At 43.3% G+C, this 13581-nt stretch overlaps 1 protein-coding gene across 17 annotated transcripts in view; it reads left to right on the top strand.

Moving 5' to 3' along the window:
* Window positions 1–13581, top strand: part of GRIP1 (glutamate receptor interacting protein 1) — a 695200-nt gene that overhangs the window by 649765 nt on the left and 31854 nt on the right. The gene's annotated exons all lie outside the window — the stretch shown is intronic.

Here is a 13581-nt window from a genome sequence, read left to right as displayed (position 1 = left end):
GCCTCAGGGAGCAGGGGACTGACTGTTGAAGCCCGTGTGCCTCAAAGATCCACCCTCTGCTTTCTGAAAAGAAACACCTTTATTTATTTTACTTGCGTCTACTTCAGCATAACCAGATTGAACACACTGAATATGGCGGCCTGGCATTTTCTCCTTAACACCCGTAAGTCCTGAGCATTTATCAAACACTTGCGAGGCCCTCACCAGATCTACTGATGTCTAACTGTTCAGTCCAGAGCTTGCCCTTCATACGTAGATTAATATGAAGCAACCCACACAATAAAGCGGTTCACTGAAGACAGGCCCCATTCTTACTTTTTAAGCAGGCTTTCCACAAAGATGGATTGGGAGCGCTGAAGGTGTGTGCTTCAAGAGATGAGTCAGTGACTTGTGACCCCATTTATTCCTGCCTCCTCCTGACTTTTAATAGAAACTTATCCCAGGTTTCCCAAACGCTCGCTATTAGAGAGCTGTAGCCACGATATATGAAAGTAGAGAGCAGATTTTTCTCCACAAGCATCATCCTCACATGAAGAAGGGTAACCTCCTTTAAAAGTTAAACCTCACAGGGGCGCCTGGGTGGCGCAGCCGGTTAAGCGTCCGACTTCAGCCAGGTCACGATCTCGCGCTCCGTGAGTTCGAGCCCCGCGTCAGGCTCTGGGCTGATGGCTCAGAGCCTGGAGCCTGTTTCCGATTCTGTGTTTCCCTCTCTCTCTCTGCCCCTCCCCCGTTCATGCTCTGTCTCTCTCTGTCGCAAAAATAAATAAACGTTGAAAAAAAAAAAAAAAAGTTAAACCTCACTGACAATGTGAACGTACAAAAAGTGTTAGGCTGAATGCGTTGAAAAAAAAAAAAAAAAGTTAAACCTCACTGACAATGTGAACGTACAAAAAGTGTTAGGCTGAATGCCGACTATAAACTAAAAGCTTCCTGTCTCTTCCCTTGGACTCTTTCCTTCGAATGATACACAGCATCAAAAGAGAAATGTGTCAAAACTTCTTTGTATTTCTCCCACGTGGGATTGAGACGTGATTGCCCCCATCTGGATCTCTGGTGAAAATGCCCCTCGAGGAAAGGATGTTCCAGATTGCCCCTGTGGTGCCTAGAGAATATTTGAATTGCAGGCTAAGCCACATCTGCTCAACTACCTAAAGGTGGACAGACTGGCCACCAGCGGGGACTGGGGTGTCCTGGCCATCTTCACATGTGCTGAAAGCTGTAGGTGGGACACTGGCCACACAGAGGAGTTGGTTTGAAAGCAAGATACAACAGATACGCTTAAAAGACCACGGCAGAAGGCCTCACAAATGCTCCTAATCTCTTAGACCTTGCAATTTCATTTCTGGGACTCTGTCCTAAGGAAATAATTTTACCAGAGTCAGAGATACAAAGACATTGTTTTAGGCACTGTTTGCAATGTGTAAATATTAGTGAAACAAAAATGTCAACGGACAGGGAATTAAATAAATGTTTGGTGTATCTATTCCAAACAAAGCTAAAACTTCACCTTCTCTTTTTTGCCTTGTATGAATTCCAGCCTTCACATCCCTTTTCTGCTCTGATTTAACTCGGTCAGAGAATAAAACACATAAACCAAGAGTCTGGAGTCCCACACTCATTTGGGTGTGGGAGTTGGTTTGTAACTTATTTAGCTACTTTTTAGGAGCCTGTATCCAGTTTGCTCTCTTCCTGGTTCTGCTAGTTTTTTCCCCTCAAGTCCCACGAAGAGTAGAGGACAAGGAAAAGGAATGATATTTCAAAAGTTCTCAAGTCGTCACTTGTCAGAGAGGATACTGGAGTTTGGTGCAGAAAATATTCTGAAGACCCAAAATAGAGTTGGAGGTTTTATTTATCTGCCAATTAATTTTTCCACATCATAATTGCTTGGGATGGCTTAGCTATCCCATCAAATAACTGCTCTTCTCATTGCCTGTGAGTTGATGAGTCACCAGAGGCCTCAGATAAAGGACAGAAGTCAAATTCTCTCAGCATAGACACTGAGGTTTATTTATTAATGTGCTTGCTTCGTTATTGTTTGTTAATGTGGAGACTTTCATGTTACACAGATTGTTTGTAAGGATGTTCTTGATTTTAATGATGTCCACCCATGGGGCGCCTGGGTGGCGCAGTCGGTTGGGCGTCCGACTTCAGCTCAGGTCACGATCTCGCGGTCCGTGAGTTCGAGCCCCGCGTCGGGCTCTGGGCTGATGGCTCAGAGCCTGGAGCCTGTTTCCGATTCTGTGTCTCCCTCTCTCTCTGCCCCTCCCCCATTCATGCTCTGTCTCTCTCTGTCCCAAAAATAAATAAACGTTAAAAAAAAAATTAAAAAAAAAAAAATGATGTCCACCCATAAGGTAACGTGTAAGAACTTAGCTACTCTCAGGGCCACCTGGCTGGCTCAGTCAGCGGGCCGAGCGACTCTTGATCTTGGGGTCATGAGTTCGAGCCCCACTTTGGGTGTAGAGATTACTTAAAATGAATAAACAAATTTTAAAACTTAAAAAAAATTAAAAGAGAAAGAACTTAGGTACTCTGTCCCTTTATACCATAGGATGAGGACTGTGATTAGCATACTAAATATAGGGCCTTTCCCAAAGTAATAAAAAAGGAAGAACCACTCATTATTCATGAAGCTTTTGGAAATGTGAATTCCTAGATGGAGGATTGTGATCATAATAATATTAAATTTGACGTTAGTAAGTTAGAAACCTTTATGAGGTTAGAGAGATGATGAAAACGTAGTAACACCTTATATTTGTGAAACTCTAATCTCAATTCTCATAAGGAACATGAAGTTCCTCAGCGTGAGGGGAGAATTTAGGAGGCAGCTCTCCCACATCCTCGCCGGGAGCTCTGATGGCCCGAAGTTCTCACTTGTACGGAGCTGAAATGTGTCTGCCCGTGGCCCCTGCCTGTCGGTCTCAGTTGTGCCCTCCAGGTCATTCAGAACTAGACTGAAGTGTCTTCTACTCAACAGCCCTTCAGATACTCCAAGTCGGCTATCATGCCTCTTTGGAGTCTTTCCTTCTCCAAGCAAAATCGCCCCAGGTCCTTAACTGTTCCTCGCATAAAACTTACTTTTGAGTGTCTTTATCATCCTGAGGGCCTCTCTTCTGAGTATGTTCAAGTTTAACTTTATACTTCTTGAAGTCTGTCTCTCAGAAAGGAAGGTTATACAACAGCCTGACAGTCCAGAGCAACTCAAGCCTGTCACCTTCATCACTGAAAATTTTAGAGCCTGTGAACACAGCCTATCTTAACCTCAGCGTAAGAATTTTGGTGGTCAGATCCTGTCTGTCACTCATTTTGAGCTGATTGTTTACCAAGATCTCAAAGTATGTTTTTTTTTCCTTTTCCTTGTGTTATTAGGTTAAACCCAGTCTCTCCAGATTGTGCTTGTGCAGTTGGCTTTTTTTAAAAGTAAGGCATAGAACCATACTTCCTTTTCCCTGGTAAATACTGTGTTGTGAGATACAGATGATCTTCAACGTACTCCTCCAGCCTCTCAGCAGACCTTCTACCATATCCCGGGAAGACGTTGCACATTCTGACTATACCCTGCAGTCCACGATAGCTGTCCCATTCCCAATAAGATGTTACACCTCCATGATGCACATCTTCCTCCTTGGGGCCAATGTCTCTGCAGCCACGTTCCTTACTGTTCTCTGCTTCTTCTCCAAAGTGTCAAACTTGTCCCTGTCATTCATTCAACAAATATGTAATGGCTGGCACACTAAAAGGCCAGCTTACATGGATACACATGATGGGCCAGAGAGTTGGGGTCCCTATTCTCATGGAAGGGGTAACGTTGAAGGGCCAATTAACAAGCTCCTACAGTGCAAAGTATTAATTAGTTAACACAGGAAGAAGTAGGATGGAGTCATCAAAGCTGTGGGGAAAGGAGTGTGTTTAAAGAAGTCTTGGGGCACCTGGGTGGCTTAGTTGGTTAAATGTCCAGCTTCGGCTCAGGTCATGATCTCACAGTCTGTGAGTTCGAGCCCCGCGTCGGGCTCTGTGCTGACAGCTCAGAGCCTGGAGCCTGTTTCGGATTCTGTGTCTCCCTCTCCCTCTGCCCTTTCCCTGCTTGCACTTTCTCTCTCTCTCTCTCTCTCTCTCTCTCTCTCTCTCTCTCTCTCTCAAAAATAAACATTAAAAAATTTTTTTTAAAGAAGTCTTACAATGGGATGACTCTCAATTCTATTGTGCAACTCTAGGATGCAGACTTTTTCTAGTCTGCCTCTGGGTCCGCTTCTTCTATTTCCCATTCTCTTGACCCTTATGTTCATACCCTCCTGCCTTATCGAAATCTTATGCTTTGGCCCCCCTTGTCTTATTTATGCCTCTCACTCAAAAAACCCTTTCCTTGGATTTAGCAAAGGATGGACTGGCAAAGTGCTTGTACCTGGACTCCCATTCTCCTGGATGGCATAGCTCTTTTGTTGTCTGTAATTCTTGACTCTCAACTCAGATAGCTTTGTTTCTGTCTTATCCTACCCTAATCTTTAGTTATTTCTTTCTTTTGAGTTCATCTTTTTCAGCTTTATTGAGATATAATTGACAAATAAAATTGTATATATTTAAAGTATACAATGTGATGATTTTGATGTACAAACATATTGTGAAATGATTACCGTCAAGTTGATTGACACATCCATCATCTTACGTTGTTACCATTTGTGTGTCTGTGTGTGTGTGTGTGTGTGTGTGTGTGTGTGTGTGTGGTGAGAATGCTTAAGGTCTACTTTCTTAGCATATTTCAAGTATACAATATTTTTAACTGTAGTCACCATACTGTAAATGGTGTGAAGTCAATCAAACTCTGTAAATCTCCAGAACTTATCATGTCTCCATTTCTCCCACTCCCCGGCCCCTGGCAAGCACATTCTACTGTCTGTTTCTATGAGTTTGACGTTTTGTTTTGTTTTGTTTTGTTTTTAATTTAGGCTTTACATATAAGTGAGCTAGTAGTATTTGTTTTCTCGCTCACTTATTTTATTTAGCATAATATACTCCAGATTCATCCATATTGTTGCAAATAGGATTTCCTTCATTTTTATGGGTGAATAATTTTCTGTTGTGTATATACATTACATTTCTTTATTCATCCATCTGTCAGTGGACACTTAGGTTGTTTCTGTATCTTGACTATTGTGGATAATGCTGTTATTATATTCTATCTCTTCAAGATACCTACTATATTTCCTTCTGGATATATACCCAGATGTGGGATTGGTGGATCCATTTTGAGGTCATTTGTATCATTTGTATTTTCTCAGAAAAAAAAATCTGTTTCACACAGGTTTTTAAATATATTTGTGTACAATTAAGGAATTTCTTGTTTGATTCTTTTTATTTTCTTGGTTTCTATAATTATTTCCCCAATATTGTCCCATATTTGGTATATTTGTGTTTTTATTCTTTTTTCCCATGAGCATGCTGGTAATGATTTATTTTTATTTAGTAGTTTTCTGAAGAACTGACTCTTACATTTATTTATTAGTTCTGTTCTTATTTTTTAAAATACATCTTTGCTTTGAGTTTGATTAACTTTACTCCATTCTTCTTAGGTTTTCTGTTTATGACTAGAATTGGGTACCTGATTCGTTTATTTCCATGCTTCCTTGTACTTTTCATAAAGATATTGATGACTGAGAAGAGACATCAACATGATGAAAGTGTTGAATCACTATGTCATACACATGAAACTACGAGTACACTGTAGGTTAACTAAGTGGAATTTACATAAAAACTTAAAAAAAAGAGAGAGATGCCAACAGGTACAGTCAGAGAGCCCAAGCTCCCTTTAATATAGTTAGGGAACACAACATAGTACATAAAGAGAGTAGCCAGGGCAGAAGACTGAGCAGTATTCTCCCCATTGGGAGGGCTTTTCTTTCTCTCTTCTATATCTCTTCTGACCTCTACAAGCTCATATTTTATCTCCTTCTATCATGTGGCCTTGCCCAATTTTCCTTGAGTTCTTCTATCTGTGCTTTGACCTCTTTATAGAGGTGGTGGTTTCAGTGTGCATCTTTTAAATATCGTGATGATGTATTTGGTCATACGTATCATTTGCTCCATGGCAGCCTTGTACTCATGAGTATCCTTCATCTGCTATTGCTTTGTTTTTCTGTTTCTTCTCCCCCTTGTTTGTTTGTTTTTTAAATATTAACTTGGTATACATCTTATGACAGTTCCTTTTTAATTATTGCTCATCTGTGGATGAGATGACTTCTTTCTAAGTTGGAAGTTTGAAAGGGGGTCTCTTTCAAAGAAAGAGCCCAAGTTGTGCTCCAGGCCAGGAAAAATGACCCCCCCGTTCACAGTGACCTGTGATGAGTGCCTTCTTCCCCAGCCCACAGAGATGGCAACCGTAGGCCGCCAGCAGTGCGGAATTCCTTCCTGCTCGCCTGATAGATTGCTTCCTGCAGGTGGTGGCCTATCTGTAGGTGTGGTCCTTCAGCCCGCCTCCCTGGCTTGCCCTGGTGCCAGACTGGGTCCAGGGCACTTCCTGCCACCAGCATGTGCGATCCATTCTAGTCTTCCAAACAAAGGACTGTTGTTTTGCTTTATGCCATGGCCCCTGCTTTGGAAGCGTGGTCCCTCTCCGAAATCGCTGGCCATAGGTGTCTCCTCATGGCTCCTTAATACCGCTTCTCACTCCCTGTTTGACTCAGGGAATTTGGTAACTTTTTTCGTGTATTTATGGTTTGAGATTCTAGTTTTGCTGAAGATGAAGTTTATGTTGTTTGTCAACCCTTTTTGTCTTGAGATGATTTCTGGAAAAGGTAGAGAACTATTTTGCTCTACCATTTTAAGACCACATTCTCATCTAAACACCGTGAATATTTCTTGGCTAGAACAATTACAAGTAGTTACACAAATGTATGATTTGATTTCCTCATTCTTAACGAAACTCGATTTTTATGAAACAAATTTTGGCAGGGAATTATCTGGCTCACTTGACTCTCCTAAAATTGGCTTCCAAAAATGAAAGTAACGGCAGGAGCTACAGCCCCCAAATTGCACAGTTGAAGACTGCATTTCAAAACCATTCTCTGATTTCAAATTTTATGAATATGAACCAACATTGTTGAGTTCGCTTCTTAAAATTAATACTCAGTGTGAATTAAGAACTGTAAATGTAACATATTAATCTGCACAGTATTGTGGTACTGAAAACCAAATAGTACAATATTGGAGTACCAGAATTTTACAGGTATCTGAAGTGTAGTTACCTTAAAAATAAAAATCATTATACCAAGATTGCCAACATTTGTACAGACCTATTTTCCATTACGCTAATGAATAAAACTGAACATTACTCTCAGTGAAAGGAATCTAGACTGAATTTTTCTCACGTTTATTTATTTTGAGAGAGAGAGAGAGAGTGTGTGTGCGTGCACACAAGCAGAAGAGGAGCAGAGAGAGAAGGAGAGAGGGAGATTCCCAAGCAGGCCTCGCACGGTCAGCGCAGAACCTGACGTGGGACTCGAACCCACGGACTGCAAGAGCCAAAACCAAGGGCCAGACGCTTACCTGACTGAGCCATCCAGGTGCCCCTAGACTGGATTTTTTTTTTATTTTTTTTAACATCTATTTATGTTTTTGAGACAGAGAGAGACAGAGCATGAACAGGGGAGGAGCAGAGAGAGAGGGAGACACAGAATCCGAAACAGGCTCCAGGCTCTGAGCTGTCAGCACAGAGCCCGACGCGGGGCTCGAACTCACGGACCGTGAGATCATGACCTGAGCCGAAGTCGGACGCTTAACCGACCGAGCCACCCAGGCGCCCCTGGATTTTATACCCTGTATCAGTTTGCCTGGGCTGCTATAACAAAATACCACCGACTGGGGAGATTAAACAATAGAAATTCATTTTCCAGTGTTCAGGAGGCTAGAAATCCGAGATCAAGTTGCCAGGTTTGGTTTCTCCCCGTCTCTTTCCTCGGCTTGCAAATGGTTGTCTTCTCACCGTGTCTTCACATGGCCTTTCTTATGTGTGAGCTCATCCTTGGTATCTCTTGTGTGTGTCTAATTAGTCTCTTATAAGGACTCCAATCAGAGTAAACTATGGCCTCACCTTTTGACTTCACTTAACCTGAATTACCTCTTTACAGGTCTTTAAATGCAGTCCCACTGATGGCGAGGGCATCAACATACGAATTTAGGTGCAAATACAAGTCAGTCCATAACATACCTCGCGTTATGTTATCAAGGATAAGACCAGAGACTGAAACGTAGATGGGAAGGAAGGAAAGAAGGAAGGAGGAAGGGAGAGATAGGAAAAAAGAAAGTTTTCCAATTCTAAATAAAAAGAGTAATGACTTAGGAAATGCATTTTTTAAAAATTACATCTGTCTTTCCATGGATTTCTCAATTTTGAATTTAAAATCTAGTTTCCAATATCATACCTGCTTGTTAATTTTATGTGCTCACACCATCATTCAATAAAAACAAAGTCAGTTGTATTTCTGGCCGTTGATTTTTCTTACACCTGGGCCGCCTCACTGATTCCATTCCTCCTGTGGCGTTTAAGTCTGACTCCCCTTGTAAAGGGATATTTCTCAGGGCTGCTAACTTCTCGACTATGGCAACCAGCCTGTCTTTATTTAAGTTTAATTTCCATCAGATATTCCCTATGTTCAATTATGCTCCCATCCTCCACCTGCATTCGTTAGGGATCGAGTTCACGTACATATGAGAGAAAACACAAAGGACGGCGTTTAAGCAAGTGAGTTATTTTTCTCCCGCTGTAGTAGAGCCTGGAGGAGGCAGGTAGCCCCGCGGTGTCGTCGTGGACCAGCATCTTCTACTTCCTCCCTGCTTCGCATGTCTCCTGTCTCTCCATTCATTGCCTTTTCTTATAAAACCTTCATCATGCCTGAACTATTTACCTCTTCACCGGCTCCTCACTTTGAGTATATTACCATCAATGATCCTTAAGAAACAAACAAACAAACAAAAAAACCTAAATCTAACCTTGCCCCTCCCTTAAAAACAAAATAACAAAAGCCCTCTTGGTGGGTTTCTGTTGTTATAGGATAACATGGAAGGTCCTTAGCTTAAAGCACAGAGCTCTTTGTAATGTAGGTACAACTGCCTCGTCAACCTATCTCCTGACTTTTCCCTGCAGGACCTTTAACCCTATACATCCTGAACTTCTTTCTCACTATTCTCCAAGCAAGCTTTGCTCTTTAGTACTTTATAGCACTAGGTATTTTGATCCGTTAATCAATCCCTGCCTTGATCCATTCTAAATCAGTGGAGAAGTAGAAATGGGGGGGGGCACTTGGGTGGCTCAGTCTCAGCTCAGGTCATGATCTCACAGTTCATGAGTTCGAGTCCCTCATTGGACTCAACTGTTGTCAGTGCAGAGCCCCGTTTGGATCTTCTGTCTCTCTCTCCCTGCCCCTCCCCCGCTTGCATGCTCACTTGCTCGCTCTCTAAAAAAAAAAAAAAAAAAAAAAGTAGAAATGTAGTCAGCTATGGATTAAAAATTAACTATTTTTGGTTTTTTGGAGAGGAGGCATTTTGTTTTGTTTTGTTTTGTTTTGCTAGACAAGCTGAGTTGAACATGCAGCCAGAGAACCAAGATTGTTATTTCCCAGGTGCCTGGGTGGCTCAGTCGGTTGAGCATCTGACTTTGGCTTAGGTCATGATCTCACAACTCAGCTCCTGAGTTCCAGCCCTGCATTGGACTCTGTGCTGACAACTCAGAGCCTGGAGCCTGCTTCGAATTCTGTGTCTCCCTGTCTCTTTGCCTCTCCCCTGCTCGTGCTCTGTATGTCTCTCTCAAAAATGAATAAACATCAAAAAACATTTTTTTTAATATTGTTATATACCTACCCCTAACCCAAGTCTAGATGTTGGGACATAAATGAGGGGGAAGTTAGACCAGCAAAGCAAACTGTTGGATTTGATTTAGCTAAATAGAACTGAATACCTAACGTTACAGTGGCTTAAATCATTTTTTTTTTTAAGTAGGCATTTCAGAGCTGGTATATAATTCTACAGTGTTGTCAAGGAACCACACTCTTAAATATTTCTTCTCTATTGTGCTTAACCCTTGGCTTCCGTCTTTGGGTCTACCTCATGATCCAAGGTGGTTACCAGGGTGCCAGCTATTTCATCTACATTCCAGGCAGCAGGAGAGTGTTGTAAAGAGCCTTTCTGGAAGTTCTATTTACATGTCATCGGCCAGAGCGTTTTACATAGTTTCCGTAGTCAACACTTAACATCAAGGGAGACCTAGGAAATATAGTCTTATCCTGAGCACTAATATGCCCACCCCCAAAACTGGTATTCTGGTAAAAGGATAAAGAGAAGAATGGATGTTTGGATGGGCAGCTGGTAGCCTGCCACAGTCAGCTCACTGCACAGTCTTGGCCTTGCTGTCCCTTGGGAGCTCATTGAGCCCCAACAGTGGGACCCAGTTGTGCTTGCCTTACAGCACAGCAGCAGTGGGAGAGAATGAGTCCAGAGGGAGCCAAGAAGAGACCGAGGGTCTCAACAACCCCCTGTTTTCTTCCGGAACTCGACAGTTAGGTAACTCATTGCTCTTCCTGTGGGGAGGCATAAGCCCAGATGGTAAGAGGGACCAGAGTGTTTCTGGAACACTGTTCCCTCCTTCAGAAACCCGCTGATGGAACATGAGGACAGGGCTCACCACGACTGCACGTTTACCAGCCTCTCCGGTGAGGCCTGCGCCGTCTTGCCCAACACTTCGACAAGGAAATGCCACCTCACCCTCAGCTCTAAGCTCAGAGGGCACCTTCCCTTTGCACCTTTCGTGACCCACATTCTGACCCCCAAGCAGGTCTTGGTTCTTGCACATCAGTGTGTTCAGACTAAAAGGACAGCACTCCTCAGATGCAGTTGGAATTGTCCCTTTCTACGCCTGTTTCTCCTCCTCTCTGTTCCAGACAATGCGAAAGCGTGCAGTGTTTGAGGATAGGAACCTAGTACTGTTACCTTTGCATTTCAGCTCCTCACATGTTACCGAACGCTGAAGAAGCACCAAATGTTCACTCAGTAGTGCTGAAGTTTTCCTCCTCTCCTGCTCTCCCTGTTTCAGAGATCTTGAGAAGTTGAATGGCTTAGCACGTAGTAAAAGTAATGGGCATCTGTACTTATTAAACCCTCATTATGTATGAGAGTCTGTGTGTATTATTCTCAACCCTCTTATCAACCTGGTGAGGCACATGCATATCATTATCCCTATTTTATCCTGAGAAGAGTTGGCCAAGGTTACAGAACAAGGAAGTGGCGAAGCTGGGATTTGAACCTAGATCTCTTCCTGAGTCCCTGTGCCTGCACAGTGCGGTCCAGACCCAGTTCTTCTGAGTCTATGCCTAACCCAAAGATACTTGAATTTTATCCCCTTTTCCTGCCCTGCTTTGTTGTAATGCAATAATCTTTTAATGCTGCTTATTAAGACGAGGCATCCTTGGTGCAGACAGACATGGGCTTCTCAAAAGAGGCATTTCCCCAGTGAGGAACAATGCTGCACCTCTGCTCAAGGCCTGCCTGCAACTGGCCCAAGTCACCAAGAACTACTTACAGACAACATTTGGAAGGAAAATCAGAAAGTTAATCTGTCCAGTTTAAAACCTGCTGGAATTTGGGGTGTCTGGGTGGTTCAGTCAGTTAAGCGTGCAACTCTTGATGTCGGTCGGCTCGGGTCATGAGCTCACGGTTCATGGGATCAAGCCCCACGTCAGGCCTCTGCACTGACAGCATGAAGCCGGTTTGGGATTTGGCTGTTAACAGGTTTACAGCTAATTAAGGCCAGGGAGGTGCAGGCTCCCCCTAGTTCTTTTTGTATCACAAAAAGTGAGACTTCACATGTTTAGGGAGTTGGTTTATCTCGTTGGGAAGGAGAAAATGGATAGCCTGTCACCGGGATCCAGGAGAAATGCAGTGGTGCACGGAGTCACTGCCCTTCAAGAAGAGATTCATGCGTGTTCCCTTAATTCACCACTTTTGACAGAAGGCAGTGCATCCATCACACAAAATTTCTTCCCAAACGGCTAGCCACATTTCTGTAGTTACCCAAGAAGAAAATGAGATATTGAACTGTAAATATTTGCTCTGCACCGTGGACTCCTAATGCTTGGTATCCTAAAGCAGAAGGTTCATAGAAGGTTCTTGCAGCCGTGGGCGTTCCCCTGCGTTCTTGAGATCAAATCCTTTTGATCAGAGCGTTATCCTTTGGGACATCCTGCTCCCCCTGCTCTCTCCTAGTAAGGATGGCATTATAGGCTCCAGCAGGTTGAGGGGCAGTGAGTTAAGACGAGCAGGGATGGCATGCAGACAGTCATGTGAGAATGGGGGCCTCAGCCTGTTTACTGTAGTAACTGTTTTTAAATGCAGTCAGAAATACGTATTACATTGCAACCCAGTATATACGTGTAAACACCTACAGAGACACACGCATGCACACACGTAGCACACACAACCTGAAATGGTGGGTGAAGCCGTGCATCATGATCACAGCACAAGCTCAAAAGTCTGAGCTGCCAACAAGCCCTTGCTCTCCTCTTTAAACCTCCCGAAAGAATTTTGAAAAACCGCATACCCCATCACAATTTAAAGTTGTCGCCTAATGTTTTTCTCCCCAAATTTAAATACTTGCAAAGACCACAACTTCCAGCCTGCCGTTAGTATGCCTTAAATATAGTTTTGTCAAACTCTGGAGCCATGGATTTGGCTCAAATTTATGGAAGAGGTCCATTGTGTAACCCAACGGCCAAAGCTATTCCTCCCTGCCTCGCCTATCAAGCTAATCAGACTGAACTCCCTGTCAGAAGCGAAGTCAGTCTTCATTTTGCAATTCAAATAAAATAATAATGTGCCCACCTCCCAACCGACAACTGTTTTGAATTCTAACTCTGAGACGCAGAGAGACAGGTGAATGAGAGAGAGGGGAAAGCCTTGCCAGGGGTCCGTGCCTGGTTGAGATAAGGCACTATTCCCGAGAGACCTTCTCTCAGGAGTGAGGCTTTCCCAAATTATCCCTTGATTTAATGACTGGGGGTTTTTGCAGCCCAGGGCCAATCTCCTGCAAAGGTTTGAGATGGATAAGACGTGTGTCTTTCATTGGTCAAGTGGCAGAAGACCAACTGTGACGGTGGACGTGAGAAGGGAGAATCAACAGATCTCAGATCTCTGGTCCTTTTCAGTAGGGTCAGTGTGGGGAAGACGTGCGTAACGGTTTGTGAGTTCGAGCCCTGCATTCAGGCCCGCTGCTGTCAGCATAGAGCCCACTTTAGATTCTCTGTCTCTTTCTTTTTCTCTGTCTCTCTCTCAAAATAAATAAACTTAAAAATAAATGCGGAACTGATTCTTCTAAGGTTACGACTGGAACCCCCAGGAGAGTTCGCAGATACCCCTAGGTACTTGAGCCACTGTTCTAAGCCCTTAGTACCCTCAGATGTAAAGTGCACACAGTAAAAGTACCTACGTTCAAAGACGGTTCTGGAGAATGAATGAGGTCATTTAACAAGTCATTTCTCATTGGACCAAGTCATCCCTGACATGAGTGGGTCCTGGCCCCACCTAGCCAACTCCGTCCACACT

This window comes from Felis catus, chromosome B4 (genome assembly GCF_018350175.1).
Source record: "Felis catus isolate Fca126 chromosome B4, F.catus_Fca126_mat1.0, whole genome shotgun sequence".
Taxonomy (NCBI): domain Eukaryota; kingdom Metazoa; phylum Chordata; class Mammalia; order Carnivora; family Felidae; genus Felis; species Felis catus.
Note: the sequence above shows the minus strand (reverse complement) of the source record. Positions and strands in the feature narration are given on the sequence as shown.